This window comes from Hemiscyllium ocellatum, chromosome 6 (genome assembly GCF_020745735.1).
Source record: "Hemiscyllium ocellatum isolate sHemOce1 chromosome 6, sHemOce1.pat.X.cur, whole genome shotgun sequence".
Taxonomy (NCBI): Eukaryota; Metazoa; Chordata; class Chondrichthyes; order Orectolobiformes; family Hemiscylliidae; genus Hemiscyllium; species Hemiscyllium ocellatum.
The window spans coordinates 52,057,917-52,079,221 of NC_083406.1; the positions used below are offsets into that span (position 1 = coordinate 52,057,917).

The 21,305-nt window shown below is 42.5% G+C and overlaps 1 protein-coding gene across 7 annotated transcripts in view; it reads left to right on the forward strand.

Annotated features, from left to right (window-relative positions):
• Positions 1–21,305, forward strand: part of LOC132816694 (sestrin-3-like) — a 163,660-nt gene that overhangs the window by 58,558 nt on the left and 83,797 nt on the right. The window contains exon 2 of one of the 7 annotated variants that reach the window (XM_060826573.1): positions 2,317–2,366. The exons of 4 other annotated variants lie outside the window; for them this stretch is intronic. The gene's annotated coding sequence lies outside the window, so the exon portion shown is untranslated. Of the gene's footprint in view, positions 1–2,316; positions 2,367–11,748; positions 11,801–21,305 lie in introns of those variants that run through there. 2 more of the 7 variants (XM_060826574.1, XM_060826575.1) reach the window with 2 other exon arrangements.

Genomic DNA, 21,305 nt, shown 5'->3' on the forward strand with positions numbered 1-21,305 from the left:
GGTGGCCAGATTATCCCCAGAAATGGAGGAACCGTGTTCAAGCAAGAGAATAGCAAGGTCAGAGTTGGACCCAGGTGAAGGAAGGGGCAAAAGATTTGAAGTGTAATTCTTCATGAAACAGAGGGTTTCTTTTAGAGCCAGATGGTTTAGATTAGCTTAGATTACTTGGTATGGAAACAGGCCCTTCGGCCCAACAAGTCCACACTGACCCGCTGAAGCGCAATCCACCCACATCCATTCCCCTACATTTCACCCCTTCATCTAACACTACGGGCAATTTAGCATGGCCAATTCACCTAGCCTGCATGTTTTTGGACTATGGGAGGAAACCGGAGCACCCAGAGGAAACCCATGCAGACACGAGGAGAATGTGCAAACTCCACAGTCAGTCGCCTGAGGCAGGAATTGAAGCCGGGTCTCTGGTGCTGTGAGGCAACAGTGCTAACCACTGTGCCACTATGCCTCCCATGTGTACAGCAGTATGTAAGGACCATGAACAAGTTGCATTGTCAACTTAAGAGTCAAAAAATGAGAGTGGCTGAGAGGATGAGTTTAGAGAGGTCATGATATAAAGAAGATCAAAGCATGTAGGCCAATTGACCCCTTGAGCCTGCTCAGCCTTTCATAGCTGAACAAAGAACACTACAGCACAGGAACAGGCCCTTTGGCCCTCCAAGCCTGTGCCAGCACATTGTGCTCTTCCATACTAAAACTACTTTTCAATTGCAGGATCCACGTCCATCTATTTCCTTCCTATTCACGTACTCATCCAGGTAATCCGGGCAGATCATCAAGCTCGATCCTTTAATCTCGCCACCCTCCTTCATATCTCTTCATCCTTTTGGAAGCAAACTATTTCTTTTTTTTTACAAAACCAGTGTTCTTGCCTCAACTGTATTGTAGTAATGAACTCTACAGGCTCATTACCCTGAGTGAAGACTGTTCTCCTGATTTTGTCTCAGAAGATTTACCCCTTGAACCAAGGGTCAAAGCTTAAGTTTCAGATTTCCCCTCTCATGGGGAATATCTATCCTGTGTCTAACTTACAATTTCTTTAAATGGATTAGGTAAGTTCTGAGATTTCCCCAACCCAATCCTGCATTTTTTTTTAACTTCAGTGGATACGATCCAAACTGAATTAATCTGTCCTCATATGAGGACTTGCTAGCCATACCAGGAATTAATTTGGTAAAACTTCACTGCACTCCCTCTCTAGCAAGAACATGCCTTCCTCAGATAAGGAAACCAAAACTGCATACATTATTCCCACGTGTGGCCTCACCAATACTCTGTATAATTGCAGCAAGACATCCTTCTCCTGTCCTCTAATTCTATTGCTATGAAGGCCAATATACAGTTTAGTGTCTTTACTGCCTGCTGCATCTATAGGCCTGCTTTCAGCGACTGGTGCACAAGGAGATCCAGGTCTTGTTGAACATTCCATTCTTTCAATTCACAGCCATTCAAATAATTATCTGCCTCCTCCTTTTTCTACCAAAGTCAAAAACCTCCCATTTATACACCTTTATACCACATTGGCCTCTCTGCCAAATCACATTGCAACATTTCTGTATCCTCTTCACGACTCTTCCTTTCACCTTGCTTTATCTCAAAATTTGCCTACATTAAATTTAATTCCACCATCTAAATCACAAACACATTGTGAATACCTGGGGTCCTAGTACTGAACCCTGCAGTATTGTCTGCCTGACAATGAACAATCAGTAAAATACTCACTTATTCCTGCTCTTTTGTTTTCTGTCTGCGGACAAATTTTCCGTCCATATCCGTGCACTAGCTTAATTCCACGTACTTTAATTTTCTATATTATGTGGGACTTGAGCGAAAGCTTTCTAAAAGTCCAAATTAACCATATCCACTGGCTCTCCTGATCAACATTAGTACTTACACCCTTAAAGGATTCCAGTAGCTTTGTCCAGCATGATTTCCTTGTAAATATGTGTTGTTTGTGTATGATTCTACCACTGTATTATCTGTATGCTCTACCTTAAATGCTTGATTATGGAATCTATATCTTTTCCACGACTGATGTCAAGTCTCACTGGTCTGATTTGTTCTGTTTGCAGAGAGTTGTTGCCACTGTAGTGTCTGCTGCTGAAGCAATGGGTATATAGCTATGAGCTCCCTTTGTGTTTATTTTTGAATTAAACAAAAGAATGAGTGCATGGAGTCTGATTCACACAGACCTGAGGGTTTAGTTTTGCTTTCACTTGGGGATTTGGAGCTGGCTGTTGAAGCTGATAAGGCTTACTGCTAAATTGTTTCTTTTGGTTTTTCCTTTCTCCTGGACTGGAGGAGATGGCACATGAAGAAAATCTATTTTGCTGAATTTGCCTTTGCCAAAGGTATGTTTATGGGATGCTACTACACTGGAACATCTGAATAATTAACTTTTTAAAATAATATATTACTCTTCAATTTCAATTAAAAGTATGCTGCTTTTGTTTGTATTCTAACAGTTGTAAAAAGTGTTTTTTAAAGCCTAGTATTGGACAAATTGAATCATATCTAGAATGTAAAGCCTTACACTTGTCTTTAAATTAAATAAAATATTATAGTTTTGGCTGTCTCCTTGACATGTTTCTTTCCTTTTTTTGTTGTCTTTGCTAGTCCCTTTTTTTAAATTATTAGGGGTGGTCATTTCTTTTATTGACAAGTGGGGTCGATATATGGGTTGGATGCCAACTTTTAATTTGTGTGTAGAAGATGTATGTTTTCTTTTGTTTCTGTTTTGTGCCTGGGTTTGGGGGGTGACTTCAGCTGGAAGGAGCCATAGAGTTGAGTGAATTTGGTTGGTCCATGAACTGGGGTTTCTTAAGATTAAAATCATAATTTTCGGGATTCAAAGTGCCAGTGATCTAACAGGTCTGCTTTGCTGAGCTCGGCAGCAAATTTCAGACAAAATGGTGCTTTCACCCTCCCCTTAAAAGCCATTTTCATTAAAAATTGGCAGAGTAAAGTCCCCAGAATTTCTGAATATCACTTTAATGTTCAGGCAAGATCCTAAAGGGAAGGGGCTGCATGGATCACAACATGCAAGGGGACACACCTGCAGCCGCTGCACTGACTCCCATGGATGTGCCTTTGAACGTAGCAGAGTTTGGTCTGAGTTCATCAAACTCAAGATTGAATCAGCCCTGGAGGAGTCCTGGGCTAGACTGGAATCAATTTCGATCATGCAACAAAAGCAGAAGATCAATATCTTGCACAGCGTGTGGAGGAGGTGGAGCAGCAAAATGCAGCGGGGATCCTCTTGGGGTGGATTCAGGCTCTGGAAAAACAGATGTGAGCCTTAACCCAACAGGTTGACAAACTCTAAAAGCGAGGTTGAAGAAAATATCTACATTATCAGGCTTCCAGAATACAAGGAAGGAGATCAGCTGGTCAGCTTCCTGGAGCATTGGCTCCCGCAGCTCCTGGGACTGGGAGCAGAATCTGGCCAGGTGAGTTGAGCAGGCTCACCGGATCGTGGTGTGCAGGCCCGGGTTGGACCAGCACCCGTGCCCAGTCCTAGCTCAATTTCAATGTTACAGAGACAAACATTTGGTTATGGAAGCTTCCAGAGTATTGGGGAAAAGTCATGTCTTTTTTTAGGACTGTTCTGGGACTGTGATCCAAAAGAAGAAATCTTACTATGAAGTAAAGAAGAGGCTAAGAGACTTGAACATTCAATGTTCTGGAAGGTACCGAGCAGCATTGTGCTTCAGCTATGGAGGGTGTGGGCATAATTCTGATTTAGCAGAGAAGGCAAAGAATATGCCACCTGTTTTAAAACCAACTGCTTGGGCCAAATACTATGAACAATAGTATTTCCTTTTGTTCTCTTGTTTGTTTTGTGCGCCTGGCTTTGTTCCTGTAATATGTGGGGTTGGTTGCTTTTTTTCTTTGCTAGTCCCTGTTTTTTTTATTGGGGTGGTATTTTCTTTTATTAACAACAAGTGGGGTCGATATCAATGGGATGGATTGGATGCCTACTCTTGATTTGTGTGTAGAAGATGCATGTTTTTTGCTTCTGTTTTTGCCTGGGTTTGGGGCGTGACTTCAGCTGGAAGGAGCCATAGAATTGTTAGTGAGTAGTGAGAGTGTCCCCTGTGGGCAAGGGGAAAAGTCTTCAGTTATTTGTCATTTGTTTATTTTAGGAGTAGTTATTAGAATTTTTGCTTTGGTAATGTAATTTTTAAGAATGTCAGTCTCCATTCAGTGCATTATGAATAAGGTTCTTCTTCTTGGTGGGGGCAGGGGCAAGGTGTCATGGGCTGCTTACGGTTAATTCATTTAGATGGTGCACCTGGAACATAAAGGGGACTCACTTACTGGTTACAAGAAAGTACTCTTGAGCCTCAGAAGGAGGAAGAGTTGATGTTAGTCTGCTACAAGAAACTCCTAAATAATGAGCATCTAAAGTTTACAGCAGGGAGGTTTGGCCGGTTTTCTTATCTTTTAATTCTGAAAGCAGATGAGTGGCTATACTTGAACAGAAAAATCAACCATTCCAATTGATATACCAAATTAAAGGGTAAGCAAGGGTAATTTGTGATCCTCAAAGCCCTAATACATGGGGAGGAGTATTACATTTTCAATGTCTACTGCCCCCCCAGCACACAACCCTAAAATTTTTAACTAATGCACTTTCCAGCTGATAGCTCTTGGAGTGGACCACCTATTTATAGGGGAAGACTTCGACTGTCTTATGGATCTCAAGGTGGATAGAATGCCAAGGGGTCTTTCAGGAATCTCCCTGCAATCCAAACAGTTAGTGGATCTATGTAGAATTTGGGATTTGTGGATATGTGGTGATGCCTTCAGCCCCGGGGAAGGGATTTTACTTCAACCCGCAAATGTGCCATACAATGATCAATGTTTTGGCCCCACTGACTTTTTTTATAATTCAATGCTAACCCATCAGATTGGGAATATAACCACTTTGGACAATGCACAGTGTATGATCTGAGTAGTGGGACAAATACTGGCACATGGATACTTTTCTCTTGAAAGACAGTAAGTTAATTGAGTTTTTAAACAAGGGAGTTTAAAACCTTCTGGGATATTAATTTTGGTATGGCCAGTAACCCATTGGTGCTCTGGAAGACTGCCCAGATATAGTTATCTCTTACTCTTACTCTGACCTGGAAAAGACTGGGAAAGCAACAGTGTATATTTGAGGCCCGGTTAAAGGCAGCCAAGGTGGCATATTTTGATAGCCAATCCGTGATTAAATTATGGTGGATTACAGCTCTATGGGCTGCTCTGAACTCAATGCTCAGCCAGACAGTGAAGAGAGAGGTCTTCCTTGCTTCATAAAGCAAAGACCATTTCAGCACGGTGATAAGCCAGGTAGATACTTGGCATATCTAACCAGGAAGAAGAACACTGCTCAATCTACCATCTCCATCAGAGAGGGTACTGGTACTCCTACTCGTGAGTCCAAACAGATCAACGCAGCATTTGGAAAATTGTATGCGGAGTTACACTGGGCAGAGGGCTGTGAGGATGGGTTGGCGATGATGGAGTCCTTTTCTTAGAACTTGGATCTTCCAAGTATAACTTCAGAGCAGACCTCCTTTTGAATGCCCCTCTGGCGATCCAAGAGGCAGCAAGTTAGATCCAAAATGGCAAAGCACTTGGCCTGGGTGGATTCCTGAGCAAGTTTTAGAAGGAGTTGAGCCAATGCTAGGCATGTATATAAGCATTCATATAGTCAGGACTGTCTCCGGCCCCCCCTCAGAAGTGAATCCTTTTTTTCTCAAGAGGGAAGGATCCAGAATACAGCGGCTCATATAGACCTAGCTCACTGCTAAATGTGGATTTTAATATTCTGTCTAAAACATCTGCATTGAGGCTGCAGAAGGTATTGCCCTCCATTGTCAAAGACCAAACAGGTTTCATTTAAGTGTTGCAACACCTCTAACAACATGAGGAAAGTGTTCAATATCATCCAGATATGCCAGCAAATCCTGAGCTTGTAGTCTCCCTAGATGTGGGAAAGGCATTTGATCAGGTGGAACAGCTGTACCATTTTTGTCTTGGAATGGTTTGACCTTGGAGCAGGAGGGTCTTTGCTAGGTGGGTAACAGTAGCAATCCCATGGTGATAGTTCTCATATTTGGTATAAAATCAGACAATTTTGGTATTGGTAGAGGCAGCCAACAAGGCTGCCTTTGCAGCTGCTGTTTACTTTAGTGATTTGAACCGCTGGTGGAGAATATTTGGAAGGATCCCAAAATAGTTGTCCCAGAAGTGAGAATGGGAGTCCATAGAATCACACTTTGCAGACTATGTCCTTGTCTTTCTGGCTAACGCAACAATGTCTGTGCCCTGTTTAATACAACATATTTATTTGGCTCTTCTGAGTATAAAATTAATTTTGAAATCAGAGGCCATGCCCATGGGAGGCCTTATGGGGATACCTGACCTTTTAAGATGGAACTCTATTTCCTTTTAGGTGGTCGCGGGGAGGTTTCCTATATTTGGGTATTTTCATTAATCCCACCTTTCACCAATTGTACAAAGCTAATTTCATGCTTTGAAGATAAGCTAGAACCTTCAGCATTAGGAGAAGCATCATAATCCTGGTTGGGTCGAATAGCTCTGATCAAAGTGAATGTTGTTCCTTGCCTAATATATCTCCTGTGAATGCTCCCTCTGGTGCTACCTAGGCAAGTGCTGCAGAAACTTAATGGTTGGCTTGGATTAATGGCTGCAGGTGTCCTCTTAAGTTTGCTAAACTGCAAATTCCAATGGGATTGGGGCAGGGTAGATCTCCCAGACTTCAAAAGATATCAAATAAGTTTTTTTATTGTTTATGTGAATGATTTGGGCTTGTCAGAATCTGAGGTCACTATGGCTCAATGAGACTTCCCAAGCAAATGTCCCCTTATTAATTTGCTATTTGTGGACAAGATGAGAAATGTTGTGGCATACTGGAAAAATCGGATTGTAATTAACAGTCAAAGCATAGAGAATGATGTTACAGATTGAGGATAATTTACATAAGACCTCTCCACTTACCCTCCTGTTAGGAATACCAGGATTTAGGCTGGGATTGATGGATTCAGGCTTTAAGTTATGAGAGTCTCCAGTTTTGGAGATCTATTTGAGGAGGGGGAGGTCATGCTGCCTTTTGATCAGCGAAATCATAAATATGGGCTATCTCTAGTAGGGATCTCTTCCACTATTTTCAGATCAGGTCCTTTATACAGAAAAGGATCATGTTATTGGTTCATCCCTTCAAGTCTGATGTGGAGAGGAGAGCGCTTTGGTCGATGGGCACTGCCTCAATTTGTACCCTCTATCATTTGAGGTAAAAAATATTCAAAGGCTTAACAGAATCTTGAATCAGAAATTGGTAGCAGAAATTTCATCAGAAATATGGGAGGAGATCTGGGAGAGTGTAAAAAATATTTCAACTTGTAATAAAATGCAAGCCATGCAACTAAATATTCTTCACAGAACCCATCTGGCACCAGAGCAGCTAGCAACATTTTGAAAGGAGCAAACCAGACATTGGTACTCTCTCACACTGATTGTGGTTGTGCCATAAAATTTGCAGATATTCGGACACCATAGCAAATGTGTTGGAGGAGATCTGGGGATTGGGGTTAAGGCAGATCCGGTATCCTTCCTTCTGGGATCGCTGAATCTGCCTTCTCTAGATGAACATGAGAAGAAACTGATTGATTAATATTCCTAAATATTGCACGAAGAACATTCTGATGATCTGGGTCTTGAAAAATCCCTCTGGCCTTTTGGGATGGTGTAGGTTGGTGATGGAGCATATTCCCCCAGACTTCCTAAAACGTATGGTGCTCCAGACATCAATATAAGACCATCGTGGTTCTTTTTGAATGTCTCAGACTTGTCAGCCATATTGACTAGTATCTTTGAACAGCCATGAAGAGACAATCTGGTGGTTGGGGACCCTGAGAGGAAGAATCCTGAATAAATACGGGTATGTTAACTGATGATCCCAATAATGGGAGTTTTGGTTGAATGGTGCGGAGTGGTGTAAGTTAAGTTAGTGTAGCCCAATCCAACCTAATTTACTTTAACTTGTCTATTTATTGAATTGTAGGATGGGAAGGTTGTTCTTTTTGGTATTTTTGATATGGTTTGTAAAGTAGCGCAGTAGTTTAATGTTGTACCATAAGATTATTATAATATCTCTCGTAATTTCCTTGTTAAAAAAACTTTGAATAAAAAATCCTAATTTTATGTTGGGTTTAGGATTATTGGACTCTAAGATAGTGAATGTTGGTGTTCTTTTATCAGATGTTTGTATTTAATTGGTTTAAATAGGGTGTGCCTTGTATAATAATGTCTCTTTCATTGGTAACAGTTTTCTGCATGTGGAAGAAGTTACTTGTGAGTAAGGCAAAGCTTTTGGAATTAGCAAACCAGCTGAAGTTGAGGTTGCTTTTGCCTGTGAGGAAAAAGAAAACAATTGCAATATTTACAATTGCAAGGAATACAGTTGGAATCATTGGGAATAACTAAAATTCAATTTCAAATGAAGCAGCTTGAATTAGAGGCAGTGGCAAGGAAAAAAGTGAAAGAATCTCCCTGGTAGAATTGGAGAAAGTGAGAGAACTTTCCAACTTCAGAAGTTAGAACTGAATGGTGAAAGTGAGCTTTAAATGGTAAAAGGTAGGAGTAGTGATGAGGAGAGAAGAGCAAACTCATCATAGCTAAAGGACTATTGGGGATCTGCTTAAATATATCAAGAATTGTCTAGGTTTGAGAAGGATGTAGACGCCTTTGTCATTTCACCAGAGAAAGTGGGTATACAGATGAAATGACTGGTGACCATCTGGGTATTGTTGATTTTCAAACAAAGTTGATAGGCAGAGATAGTGAGGTGTTTGATAGAGAAGGTACCTGGGGAGTAGGATGAGGTGACAAAACTATATTAAGTGCATAAGAACTAGTGCCAGAAGCCTAGAGAATATTTTAGGAATTTGAAGGAGGTAACCTGGCCACTTATTTGTAGAATTGGAAAGGATAAAACAAAGTAACTTTGATATCTGGATAAGGTCATTGAAAATAAATCCAGACATGTGATGCTCTTAATGAGACTGGTGTTCTGGAGTTCAAAATTCACTTCCTGAAGTAGTGAACTTATGGAAGAGCAGAGAGGTAAAACTGTAAGTTTCGCAACAGACATGGCAGATGATTGATTTGGCTCATAAATCAAAGTTTGGTTTGTATGACCAGTTTCAATCTGTGAACGGTAGGCATTGGGAGAGAAAAAATCCTCAGGGCAAAGAAGATGCCACAAAGTGGCAAGGATAATTTACCACAGGTGTTTTAAAGGAAACCCATGACAAGAGGAAGGGAATGAGAAACCCTCCTGTGTTTTCACTGTAGTAAAGTAAGCCACATGAAGTCACTGGATTTGTAGTTTAAGCTCTGGGATGATGGATGTGGCAAAACAGGGTAAGCCAGTGTATTTTAAGGTGCTAAAGGAAGCACTGTTGAAGGAAACTAACTGCAAAGGAATGTATCTTCTGGTCAGGGGTTATAGAGTCAGAGTTGCATTGCATAGAAACAGATCATTTTGGTCCAATTTGTCCATGCCAACCAGAAATCCTAAATTTAAATTAGTCTGATCGGCCAGCATTTGGCCCATAGCCCTTTTTTAAACTCTTCCTATTTGTGTATCCATTCAGATGTCGTAATTATATACCAGCTTCTACCATATCCTCTGGTAGCCCACTCCATACATGCACCACCATAGTGTGAAAAAGTTGCCCTTTAGGTCCCTTTTTAAAATCTCTTTTTTCCCCCCCCGCCCCCCCCCCCCCCCCCACCTCAATAAACCAATGTGCTCCAGTTTTCAATGCCCTTTTCCTGGCTGGTCACCTTTATCTATGACCATTTTGTAAACTCTTTTTTTAAGGTCATCCTTCAGCCTCTGAAGCACCAGAGAGAAAAGCCCTACCCTATTCTGCTTTTCCCTAAAGCTCATACACTCCAATCCGAGCAACACCCTTGTCTGAATGCTTTTTTGAATGCTTTCAAGTTTCTCAATATTTTCCTAAAGCAGGGAGATTAGACTTGAACACTGTTTAGGCCACTTTTGGAATACCATCTCAAGCATAGCCATAGCATGACCTCTCAACTCCATATTCAATGCCCTGACTAATAGAGGTAAGTTTGCCAAATGCCTGGTCATCACTTTTTTAACTGGGACTCAGCTTTTAAGGGACTATGCACCTGCACCACTAGGTGTCTCTGTTCAGCAATGCTCCCAGCAAGTCCTGCATTGATTTGATTTGCCTAAATGCAACATCTCACATTTATCTAATTAAATGCTATTTGCCATTCCTCAGGACATTCTGATCAAGATTGAGATAACAACATCCTTCAATATCAACCACCCCATCAATTTTGGTGTCATCTGCAAAGTAACAAATCCTCCTATATTCACATTCAAGTCATTTATTTAATGACAAAAAAGCATTGGACCCAACATCAATCCTTGTGGCATGCTGCCGTTCACAGGCCTCCAATCAAGAAACAACTCTCTACCACCATACCACCTCTAGCTCCTATCTTCAAGCAAATTTTGTCCAATTGCCTAGCTCTCCCAGAATTCCATATGATCTAACCTTGTTAACCAGTCTACCTTGAAGTTAAAGAGGGAGAGTCCACCACTGCTACTGGCAGGGCATTCCATGAACCCACAACTCGCTGAGTAAAGAATCTACCCCTACCATCTGTCCTATACCTACCTCCCCTTAATTTAAAGCTATGCCCCCTCGTAATAGCTGACTCCATACGTGGAAAAAGGTTCTCATGGTCAACCCTATCTAAACCCCTAATCATCTTGTACACCTCTATCAAGTCACCCCAAACCTTCTTTTCTCCAATGAAAACAGCCCCAAGTGCCTCAGCCTTTCCTCATACGATCTTCCTACCATACCAGGCAACATCCTGGTAAACCTCCTCCTCTGCACCCGTTCCAGTGCCTCCACATCCTTTCTATAGTATGGCGACCAAAACTGCACACAATACTCCAGATGCGGCCGCACCAGAGTCTTATACAACTGCAACATGACCTCAGGACTCCGGAACTCAATTCCTCTACCAATAAAAGCCAGTACGCTGTATGCCGCCTTCACAGCTCTATTTACCTGGGTGGCAACTTTCAGAGATCTGTGTACATGGACACCAAGATCCCTTTGCTCATCTACGCTACCAAGTATCCGACCATTAGCCCAGTACACCATCTTGTTACTCTTACCAAAGTGAATCACTTCACACTTACCTACATTGAACTCCATTTGCCACCTTTCTGCCCAGCTCTGCAGCTTATCTATATTCCACTGTAACCTGCCACATCCTTCCTCACTGTCAACAACTCCATCAACTTTCGTATCATCCACAAAAGTTCTGAAAAATTGGGATATATTACTGATTTACCTTGAAAGAGTTATTTCAAATCATATGTGGGAATAAGCTGGGGAATACTAAACTGATTTCCTGTATCTACATCCATACAATCTTGTTTCAATTAAGCAATATCCTCATAGGCTTAACCCTGTAAAATTGGAACAGGTTCCCATAGAGATTAAAAGCATAACGGAGGTCAGCTGCAGTGAATGGAACTCACCCATAGTGATATTGCCAAAACCAGATGGCACTCGATGATTGTGTGGACTACTGGAAAATCAATGCAGTTATACAATCCGACTTGTATCTTGTTCCTTATTTGGAAGACTGTCTCGAAGGTGTGACAAGCAACTTGTATTTCTAAGCTGGATTTCGTCAAAGAATACTGGTATGTATCTTTATCCAAAAGAGTGAAGGCAACTTTGGCATTTGTGACAGATGAGCTGCAATGTTACTGTTTCTTGAGAGACTTGTTTTTCTGCTATTTCTCTTGCAGAAAAGGTATGCCACAGAGGTGCCAGAATGTCTGTCTGCATCAGAAGCAGTGGGTAAACAGCTTTTAGCTCTTTAAAACAAATAATGACTCAATTAGATATAAGGAGCATGAGTGAATGGGATCAGGTTTATACTGACCCAAGGTTTTAGTTTTGCTTTCAGTTGGGGTTTGGAGTGAGATGTTGAAGCTGATAGATATTCACAAGCGCATTTACCAGTTATTCCTATCTCATTGCATAACATCTAGTCCATGTGGTTGAGGGACAAAATTTTAATTTGTCTTTTAGCGTTTCTTGTCCCATCTCTTGTTTTTTTTTTAAAAACTGTGTGGCCTTGTTTGTTTGATTCTAGCCTTTTTTTTCTCCCTCTGCCTACCACTTATTTCCCTCTTCTGACGTTTGTTCATGTCTTTTGATTCCATTACCCTGAACATAGGTTCTCACCTCACCTGCCCCACCCCACCAATTTTGTTTGAAGCCCATTGCAACCACTCTAGCAAATATTGTACCAAGAGCAACAGTCCAGCTCCTGCCCTGGTGTAACCAACCCAGTTTATACTGGTCCTACCTCCCCTAGCAATGGTACTAATGTCCCTGGAATTTGAAGCCCTTCTTCTCTCTATCTCTTCAACCATATGTTCATCCAACATATCATAGGAAGGATGAGCTGACTGACTGACTGAAGCACTGTAGTTCAGGAAGCCATTTAAGTGGAGGGAGAGAAGAGAAATGTTGTAATAGTACAGTTAGATGCTATTCTGTGACCAGAATAGAGACCTGAAGGTTGTGCCTGCCTGCCTGCCAGCCTGCTGCTGGGGTTCAGGATATCTCATCTGGCCTGCAGAGAAACTAAGTGGGAGGGTAAAGATCCAGTGGTTGTGGTCCATGTAGGCACTAATGACATAACAGAACCTCTGCCCTAGATTTAATCTAAGGGAATATGAATAGCTAGGAGTTAAATTATAAAGTAGAACCAAAAAGGTGGTAATCTGAGCCAACTGGCACACGATCAGTAAGATTAAGTAGGTAAATGTGTAGCTGAGAGATTTGTGTGGGAGAAATGGGTTTGAATTCATGGGACACTGGCATCAGTACTGTGGGGCATGTTTTGATGGGATAGTCTTCATCCGAACCGTGCTGTGACCAGAGTCCTAGTGAATCACATAACTAAGGCTGTAGACATGGCTTTAAACTAAATGGAAGGGGGGGGGGGGGGAGAGAGGTGGCAGTGTTCAATTATAGGGGAAATGAGAGAATCTGAATTAAAGGAGGAGTTAAGAGTGCCAAACTGAGGTTATTAAAATATCCACGGATACAAATAGGATAGAATATATGGAAAGGATTAGCAATCAAACTTCAAGTACGCTGGATAAGTGAATGACAATGAGAAGAGGGACGGTTCAATCAGGACTGAAGATGTTGTATCTGAATGTATGCAATAGGGAGCTGAATATTTAAAGGTATACATTCTATTGAAAAGAGGCGGGTGGGGTTGGCTTATTGGCAAGAATGAAATTTAGTTAAGAAACAAAGTAGGGTCAGATGGTGTAGAATCTGTGTGGGTAGAACTGAGGAACTGCAAAATGTTTTTTAAAAAAAAAAATAGCTGGAGTTATGAACAGTCCTCCAAACAAGAGTCAGGAGCATGGGTGCAAGATATGCCAGGAGATAGATAAGATGTGTAGGAAAGGCAAAGTTACATTAATCATTCTGGATTTCAATATCCAGATGGACTGGGAAAATCAGATTGGTAGTGGTTTTCAAGAAAAAGAATTTACGGAAAGTCTACAAGATGGTTTTTTGGAGCAGCCTGGCAATACTGGGTTTAGTGTTGTGCAATGAGGCAGACTTAAGTGAACTTAAGAAAAAGGAAGCCTTAGGGGAGGCAATGATCATATGATTGAATTTACTCTGCAATTTGAAAGTGGCAAAATAGATTGAGGTAACAGTAATACTGTTAAATAAAGGCAACTACAGAGGCATGAGGGAGGTGCTGGGTAGAATTGACTGGAAGAAGAATCTAGATTAGAGTGGTGGTGGAAAAGCACAACAGGTCAGGCAGCATCCGAGGAGCAGGAAAATTGACGTTTCGGGCAAAAACCCGTCATCGGGAATAGAATACCTACTTGACAGGAAGAAGAGCCTAGTAGAAAAGACAGTGGAACAACAATGGTAGAAATTTCTGGTAGTAATTCAGGAGATATGGCAGAGATTCATCCTGATGAAAAAGCATAGCACAGGAAGGATGAGGCAACCATGGTGGACTAGGTAAGTCAGAGATAGTAGCATATAACATGAAGGGCAGTGGAAAACCAGAGGATTAGGAAACTTACAAAGACCAACAGAGGGGAAAAAATAAAAGCAGGAGAAGATTAAATGAGAGTAAGCTAGCCAGTAAAATAAAAGACCTAAGAATTTATTTAAATATATAAAGGCAAAAATGGACATTGGGTTGCTGGAAAATATCACTAGAGAGATAGTAATGGGGAACAAGAAAATGGCTGAGGAACTGAACAATTACTTTGCATCAGTCTTCCCAGAGGAAGACATGAGTAACATCCCAAACCTTCAAGTGTGAAGGGGCAGAGCTGAGTATGGTAGCCATCACCAAGGAGAAAGTGCTAGAAAAACTGGCCTGAAGGTGGATATATCACTTGGACCAGATGGACTGCACTCTAAAGTTCTAAGGTCGATAGTTGTAGAGATAGCAGAGGCATTAGTGGTGATCTTTCAAGAATCACAAGAACCCAGGAATCTTGGAAAATTGCTAATGACTCCTGTTTAAGCATAAAACATTTCAGCGCACTACAGGCACTTTCAGCCCTCGGTGGTTCCACAGGTCAGCACAACTATCTGAAGCCCATCTGACTTGCACTATTCCACTCTTGTCCATATACTATCCAACAATCATGTAAATTCCCTGAGAATTGGTGAGTCTACTATGGTTGCAGTCAGCACATTCCATGCCCCTGCTACGCTGAGCAAAGAAACTACCTCTGACATGTGACCTATATCTATCACTTCTCAATTTAAAGCATGTCCCTGCATGCTAGCCATCACCATCTGAGGAAAAAGGCTCTCGCTGTCCAATCTATCTAACCCTCTGATTATCTTATGTCTCAATTAAGTTGCCTCTCTGCCTTTTCTCTCTCATGAAAACAACCTCCAGTCCCTCAGCCTTTCATTGTAAGACCTTACCTTCATACCAAGCAACATCCAAGTATATCTCTGAACCCTTTCCAAAGCTTCCACATCCTTTCTATAATGCGGTGACCAGAACTGTACACATTACTCCAAATGTGGCTGCACCTGAGTTTTATACAGCTGCAACATGATCTTATGGTTCCAAAACCCAATTGCTCTACTAATAAAAGCTAACATGCCTTAATAACCCTATCATTCTGGGTGGCAAGAATCTGTGTGCCTGGACATCGATCTCTCTGCTCACCTACACCATCAAGAATCTTGCCATTAGCCCAGTACCCTGCATTCCTGTTGCTCCTTCCAAAGTGAATCCCCTCACACTTTTCTGCATTAAACTCCATTTGCCAGCTCTGTAGCTGATCTATGTTCCTCTGTAACCTACAACATCCTTTGGCACTATCCACAACTCCACCAACCTTAGTGTCATCCGCAAATTTTACTAACCCATCCTTCTATGCCCTCATCCAGGTCACTTATATAAATAACAAACAGCAGTGGACCCAAAACTAATCCTTGCAGTACACCACTAGTATCTGAACTCCAGGATAAATGTCCCATCAACCACCACCCTCTGTCATCTTTCAGCTATCCAATTTCTGATTCCAATTACTAAATCACCCTCTATCCCATGCCTCAGTATTTTGTGCAATAGCCTAATGTGGGGAACCTTATCAAACTCCTTACTGAAATTCATGTATACCACATCAAATGCTTTACCCTCATCCACCTGTTTGGTCACTACCTCAAACAACTTGAGGTTTGTGAGGCCCAGCCTACCCTTCACAGAACCATGCTGACTATCCCTAATCAACCTATTCCTCTCCAGATAGTTATAAATTCCATTTCTTATAACAGTTTCCAACACTTTACCCACAACCAAAATAAGGCTTTCAGGTCTACAATTATCAAGTTGTCTCTACTCCCCTCCTTGAGCAAGGGAACGATATTTGCTATTGTCCAGTCTTCTGACACTATTCCTGTAGACAAGAATGACATAAAGATCAAAGCCAAAGGTTCTGAAATCTCCTCACTAGCTTCTGAGAGTATCCTGGGATAAATCTCATCTGGTAATGTGTTGCTGGAAAAGCGCAGCAGGTCAGGCAGCATCCAAGGAGCAGGAGAGTCGACGTTTCGGCCTGAGCCTGAAGAAGGGCTCATGCCCGAAACGTCGACTCTCCTGCTCCTTGGATGCTGCCTGACCTGCTGCGCTTTTCCAGCAACACGTTTTCAGCTCTGATCTCCAGCATCTGCAGTCCTCACTTTCTCCTAAAAATAGATAACACCACCTCCTTATGCACCTCAATCTCATCTAGTCTAGTAGCCTGTATCTCGTATTCTCCTCGCCAAGGTTGTCTTTTTCTAGTGTTAATACTGACGAAAGCTATTCATTTAGCACTTCCCCATCTCCTCTGACTCCACATGCAACTTCCCACTGCTGTGCTTGATTGACCCTCATCTGATTCTAGTCATTCTTTTATTCTTGACATAGCTATAGAAATTCTTTTTAGGATTTTCCTTCATCTGATCCGCCAATGACTTCTCATGTGCCCTCCTGGCTCTTCTCTGTGCTCTCTTTAGGTCTTTCCTGGCTAACCTGTAACTCTCAAGTGCCTTAACTGAGCCATCACATCTCATCCTAACATAAGCTGCCTCCTTCCTCTTGAAGAGAGATTTAACTTGGTAAACCTCCTTCCTGCCTGGCAGGTACATACTGATGAAGGACACACAGTAGCTGTTCCTTGAAGGGCGGCACGGTGGCACAGTGGTTAGCACTGCTGCCTCACAGCACCTGAGACCCGGGTTCAATTCCCGACTCAGGTGACTGACTGTGTGGAGTTTGCACGTTCTCCCCGTGTCTGCGTGGGTTTCCTCCGGGTGCTCCGGTTTCCTCCCACAGTCCAAAGATGTGCGGGTCAGGTGAATTGGCCATGCTAAATTGCCCGTAGTGTTAGGTAAGGGGTAAATGTAGGGGTATGGGTGGGTTTCGCTTCGGCGGGTCGGTGTGGACTTGTTGGGCCGAAGGGCCTGTTTCCACACTGTAAGTCTAATCTAAGTCTAATCTAATCTAATTTCTATTGTGCCCATTCTCTGCAATTTTCTTCCCCATCCAATGTATCAGAAATCTTGCCTCACATTATAATTGCTTTTCCCCCAGCTAAACTCTTGCCCTGCTATATATACCTATCCCTTTCCATCATTAAATATTACTGAATTGTGATCACTAGCACCAAAGTGCTCACCTACCTCCAAATCCATCACCTGGCTGGGTTCATTACCCAATACCAAATCTAATATGGCCTCACCACATGTTGGCCTGCACCAGGAAACCCTCCTGTGCATATTGGACAAAAATTGACTCCTCTAAGGTCCTTTTAATTATAGTATTCACAGTCAATATTTGGAAAGTTGAAGCCCCCATAGCAACTATCCTGTTACTCTTGTTCCTATCAGTAATCCTCTTTGCTATGCTATCCTATCCTCTACATCTATTTGGACACCAATAGGAAACTACCAACAGTGTTACCCTCCTTTCCTGTTTCTAATCCTGATGAAGGGCTCTGGCCTGAAACGTCGAATTTCCTGTTCCTTGGATGCTGCCTGACCTGTGCTTTAACCAGCAACACATTTTCAGCTCTAATCTCAGCCCATACTACCTCAGTAGACCAGTTCTTGATGTCTTTTTTGCAACCATAATACTGTCTTTGTCTAACTGTGCTGCACCACCCCCTCTTTTTTTTTTTTCCCATTTTCTCTGCTCTTGCTGAAACATCTAAATCCTGGAACCTGCAATAACCATTCCTGTTCCTGCTCCACACGTGTCTCTGAAATGGCCACAACATCAAAATCCCAGGTACCAGCCCATGCTGTAAGTTCATCCACGTTATTCCAGATGCTCCTGGTGTTGATGTAGGCATGCTTCAAACTAACTTCTTGCTTGCCGGTGCCTTCTTTCAATCTTGAAATCTTAGTTCTGACTTCACTACTCTCAACCTCCCGTACACTCTAACTACAATTTTCGGTTCCCATCCAAAGAGCATTAGCAAATTCCATCCAACTCCTCCTCTTCAGGTGAAGAAAATCCTGTTTGTAGAGGTCCCACCTATGCCAGAAAGAGCTCCAATTATCCAGGAATCCAAAATCCTCCCCCTGCACTATCCCTGTAGCCACTTGTTCAACTCCTCTCCCTCTATTCCTCGCTTTGTGTGGCACAGGCAACAAACAAACAACAACTTTGTCCTAGCTCCATCCTAGTTTCCTGTAGTTCTGCTTTAAATCCCTATTTCTCTTCCTACCTATGTCCGTGGTTTCAATGTGTCCCATGACTTGGGACTGTTCCCCTCCTCAAGGATCCTGAAAACACAATCATAGACATCACAATCCCTGGTACCTGGGATCAACACACCATGATTCTCTGTAGTTCCCACAGAACCTCCCATTTGCCCAATAACTTGCTCCTCTTCCCCATTTTTCCCTTCTCTTCTGAGCAACAGGGACAGATTTTGTGCCAGAGACCCATGCCCACCCCGATGAGTCGTTCCCCCCCCCTCCACAGTATCCAAAATGGTATTGTTGATAGAATAGTTATTTATTTATATATTTGTTGAGGAGAATGGCCACAGGGATTCACTGCACTGTCTACCAGGTAACCCATCCAACTTCTTCCTGTACCTGAGGTGTGACTACCTCCTTGTAACTCCTCTCAATAAACCCCTCTGCCTCACGATTGATCTTAAGTTCATTCAGCTCCTGCTCCAATTACCTAACACGGTTTTCGAGGAGGTGGAGTTGGGTTCACTTCCCACAGATGCAGTCCAAGGGACACTAGTGGTGACCCTTACCCTCCCACATTCTGCAGTAGGGACATTCAACTGCCTTAACCTCCATTCCCACTATGCTATTCCCAACAAGACTACTGCAAACCTTTTTTTAAAAGAAGTCACCTTGCCAATTGGTGTACAGAACCTATTTTTGGTTATAGGAGGAAGAGGCTGAATGGGAGACACTACCTGAGCAGTGTTTTGGGTAAAGCAGCCACCCAAATATAAAGCCTCACTTAACCAATGTACCATGTCTGCTCCAGCTGAGTGTGTTCCACCTAAACATGAGGTAAACCTTTATATCTTTTTAAATTTTACCCTCCCGTCAGGTCTCTGACCCTTGCTGTTGCTCCTCCTCCTCCAAACGAAAAGAGGAACGATGGACTCCTGAAGTAAGCTTTCATATCATTTTTTAAAAAAATTACCTTCCTGTTGGGCTTCTGGTCCTGGCTGTGGCTCATCCCACTCAACTGCTACCAAGAAAGTCGAGGGAATGAACAGCTGGTTTAGTTTTTCTAACCGGTATCTCAAGCAGCCCCTATTACATTGACTGACCGACTGAACCACCCACCACTCCCAGATATCAAAAACTATCAGGTAAGCTTAAAAAAAAGGCCATACTTCTAACTGATCCTGTTAGGTCTGACATGGAGAAGAGAGTGAGTGCTGAGGAGAAGAGAGGAGCCCTTCGGCCCAAACATTCCATACCTGACCCATTTCCCTCTGACTAATGCACCTAACACTATATAGGCAATTTAACATGGTCAATTCACCTGATCTGCACATCTTTGGACTGTGGGAGGAAACCAGAGCACCTGGAGAAAACCCACGCAGACGTGGGGAGAATGTGCAAACTCCACACGGACACTTACCCAAGGCAGGAATTGAACCTGGGTCCCTGGCACTGAGACAGCAGTGCTAACCACTGAGCCATTGAGTTGTCATTAGGAAGACAAATGCAATTTATTTTGAGGACGTAAAACTGGTCAGTCCACATTTGGAGTATTGTGCACAGTTTTTGGACCCCACAAGTCAAAGGATGTATTGGCGTTGGAGTGTGTTCATAGGAGGTTCACAAGAATGGTCCCAGGACTGCTCAGCTTAACATATGAGGAATGTTTGAGCACTCTGTGTCTATACTTGGAGTTTAGAAGGATTTAGGGGTGGGGTCTATTTGAAGATTACTGAATGGCCTGGACAGAGTAGATGGTGGGAAGATGTTTCCATTGGGTAGGAGGGATTAGGACCTGAGGGCACACTTTACTCTAAAGGGAAGATCTTTTAGAATGGAATTGTGGAATTCATTGCCACAGAAGGCTGTGGCAGCCATGTCATTGAGTAGATTTAAGACTGAGATATTTAGTTAGGTTTCTCAACTTGATACTCATGAACCTATCAGCCGTGACTGAATGGTGGAGCAGACCCGATGCGTTGCATGGCCTAATTTCTGTTCCTGTGTCTTATGGTCTTATATCCTGCTATTTCTCTCTGACTAGCATTTGGCACTGGTAGTAATCCAGAGATGATTATCTTTTTAAGGTTCCACTTTTCAGCTCTCTTCCTACTTTGTTGTGCTTTTGTGAACTCATCACTTCTTTAGATCTCTTTTGTTGGTACCAATGTGTACCATGACCACTGGCTACTCCCTCTTCCCTTTCCCCTTCCAAGATGCTGCTGTAAGACATAGAACGTAAGGAAATGATGCAACACAGGTGGGCCATTGGCCCATCTTGTTGATGCCAGCCCAAAGACACCCAGGTGCCTTTTCTCCTCCTATCTTCTGCACATTGTCTGTAGACCTGCACTGGAGGTGCAGATCCAGATATCTTTTGAAAGGTTTCTGTCTCCACTACCAACTCAGGCAATAAATTCCAGGCAACCACCAGTCTCCATGTAAAAATATTTTTTCTTCTTGGCTCCTCTAATCCTCTACCACTTAGCTTGACTCTGTGACCCCTGTAGCTGTCTACTGTCTCTATCCCTTTAATTTTGTATACCTCAATCATGTTACCCCTCAACCTTTGCAGTCAAAGGAAAACAACCTCAACCACTCCTATCTCTCCCCATAGCTACAAATCTCCAGCCCTAGCAATTTTCTAATAGATCTTCTCTACTCTCTCCAGAGCAGTCATGTCCGGCCTGTAGTGACCAGAATTGTGCTAAATAGTCCAGTTGGGGCATCCCCATCATTGGACTTAGCACTGGGGAGGCAATGTAGTATCTTGGAGTCATCTTTGCCACCAAAGAAACACTCATCTGTTCCCCCTTACAATTGAATCTCCTATGATTACTGCATCTCCTCTCCTGTGCAGCAGAGCCAACTATGGTGCCACAAATTTGCTGTTTTTCCCGGAGGTCATTCTGCTGAACAGTATCC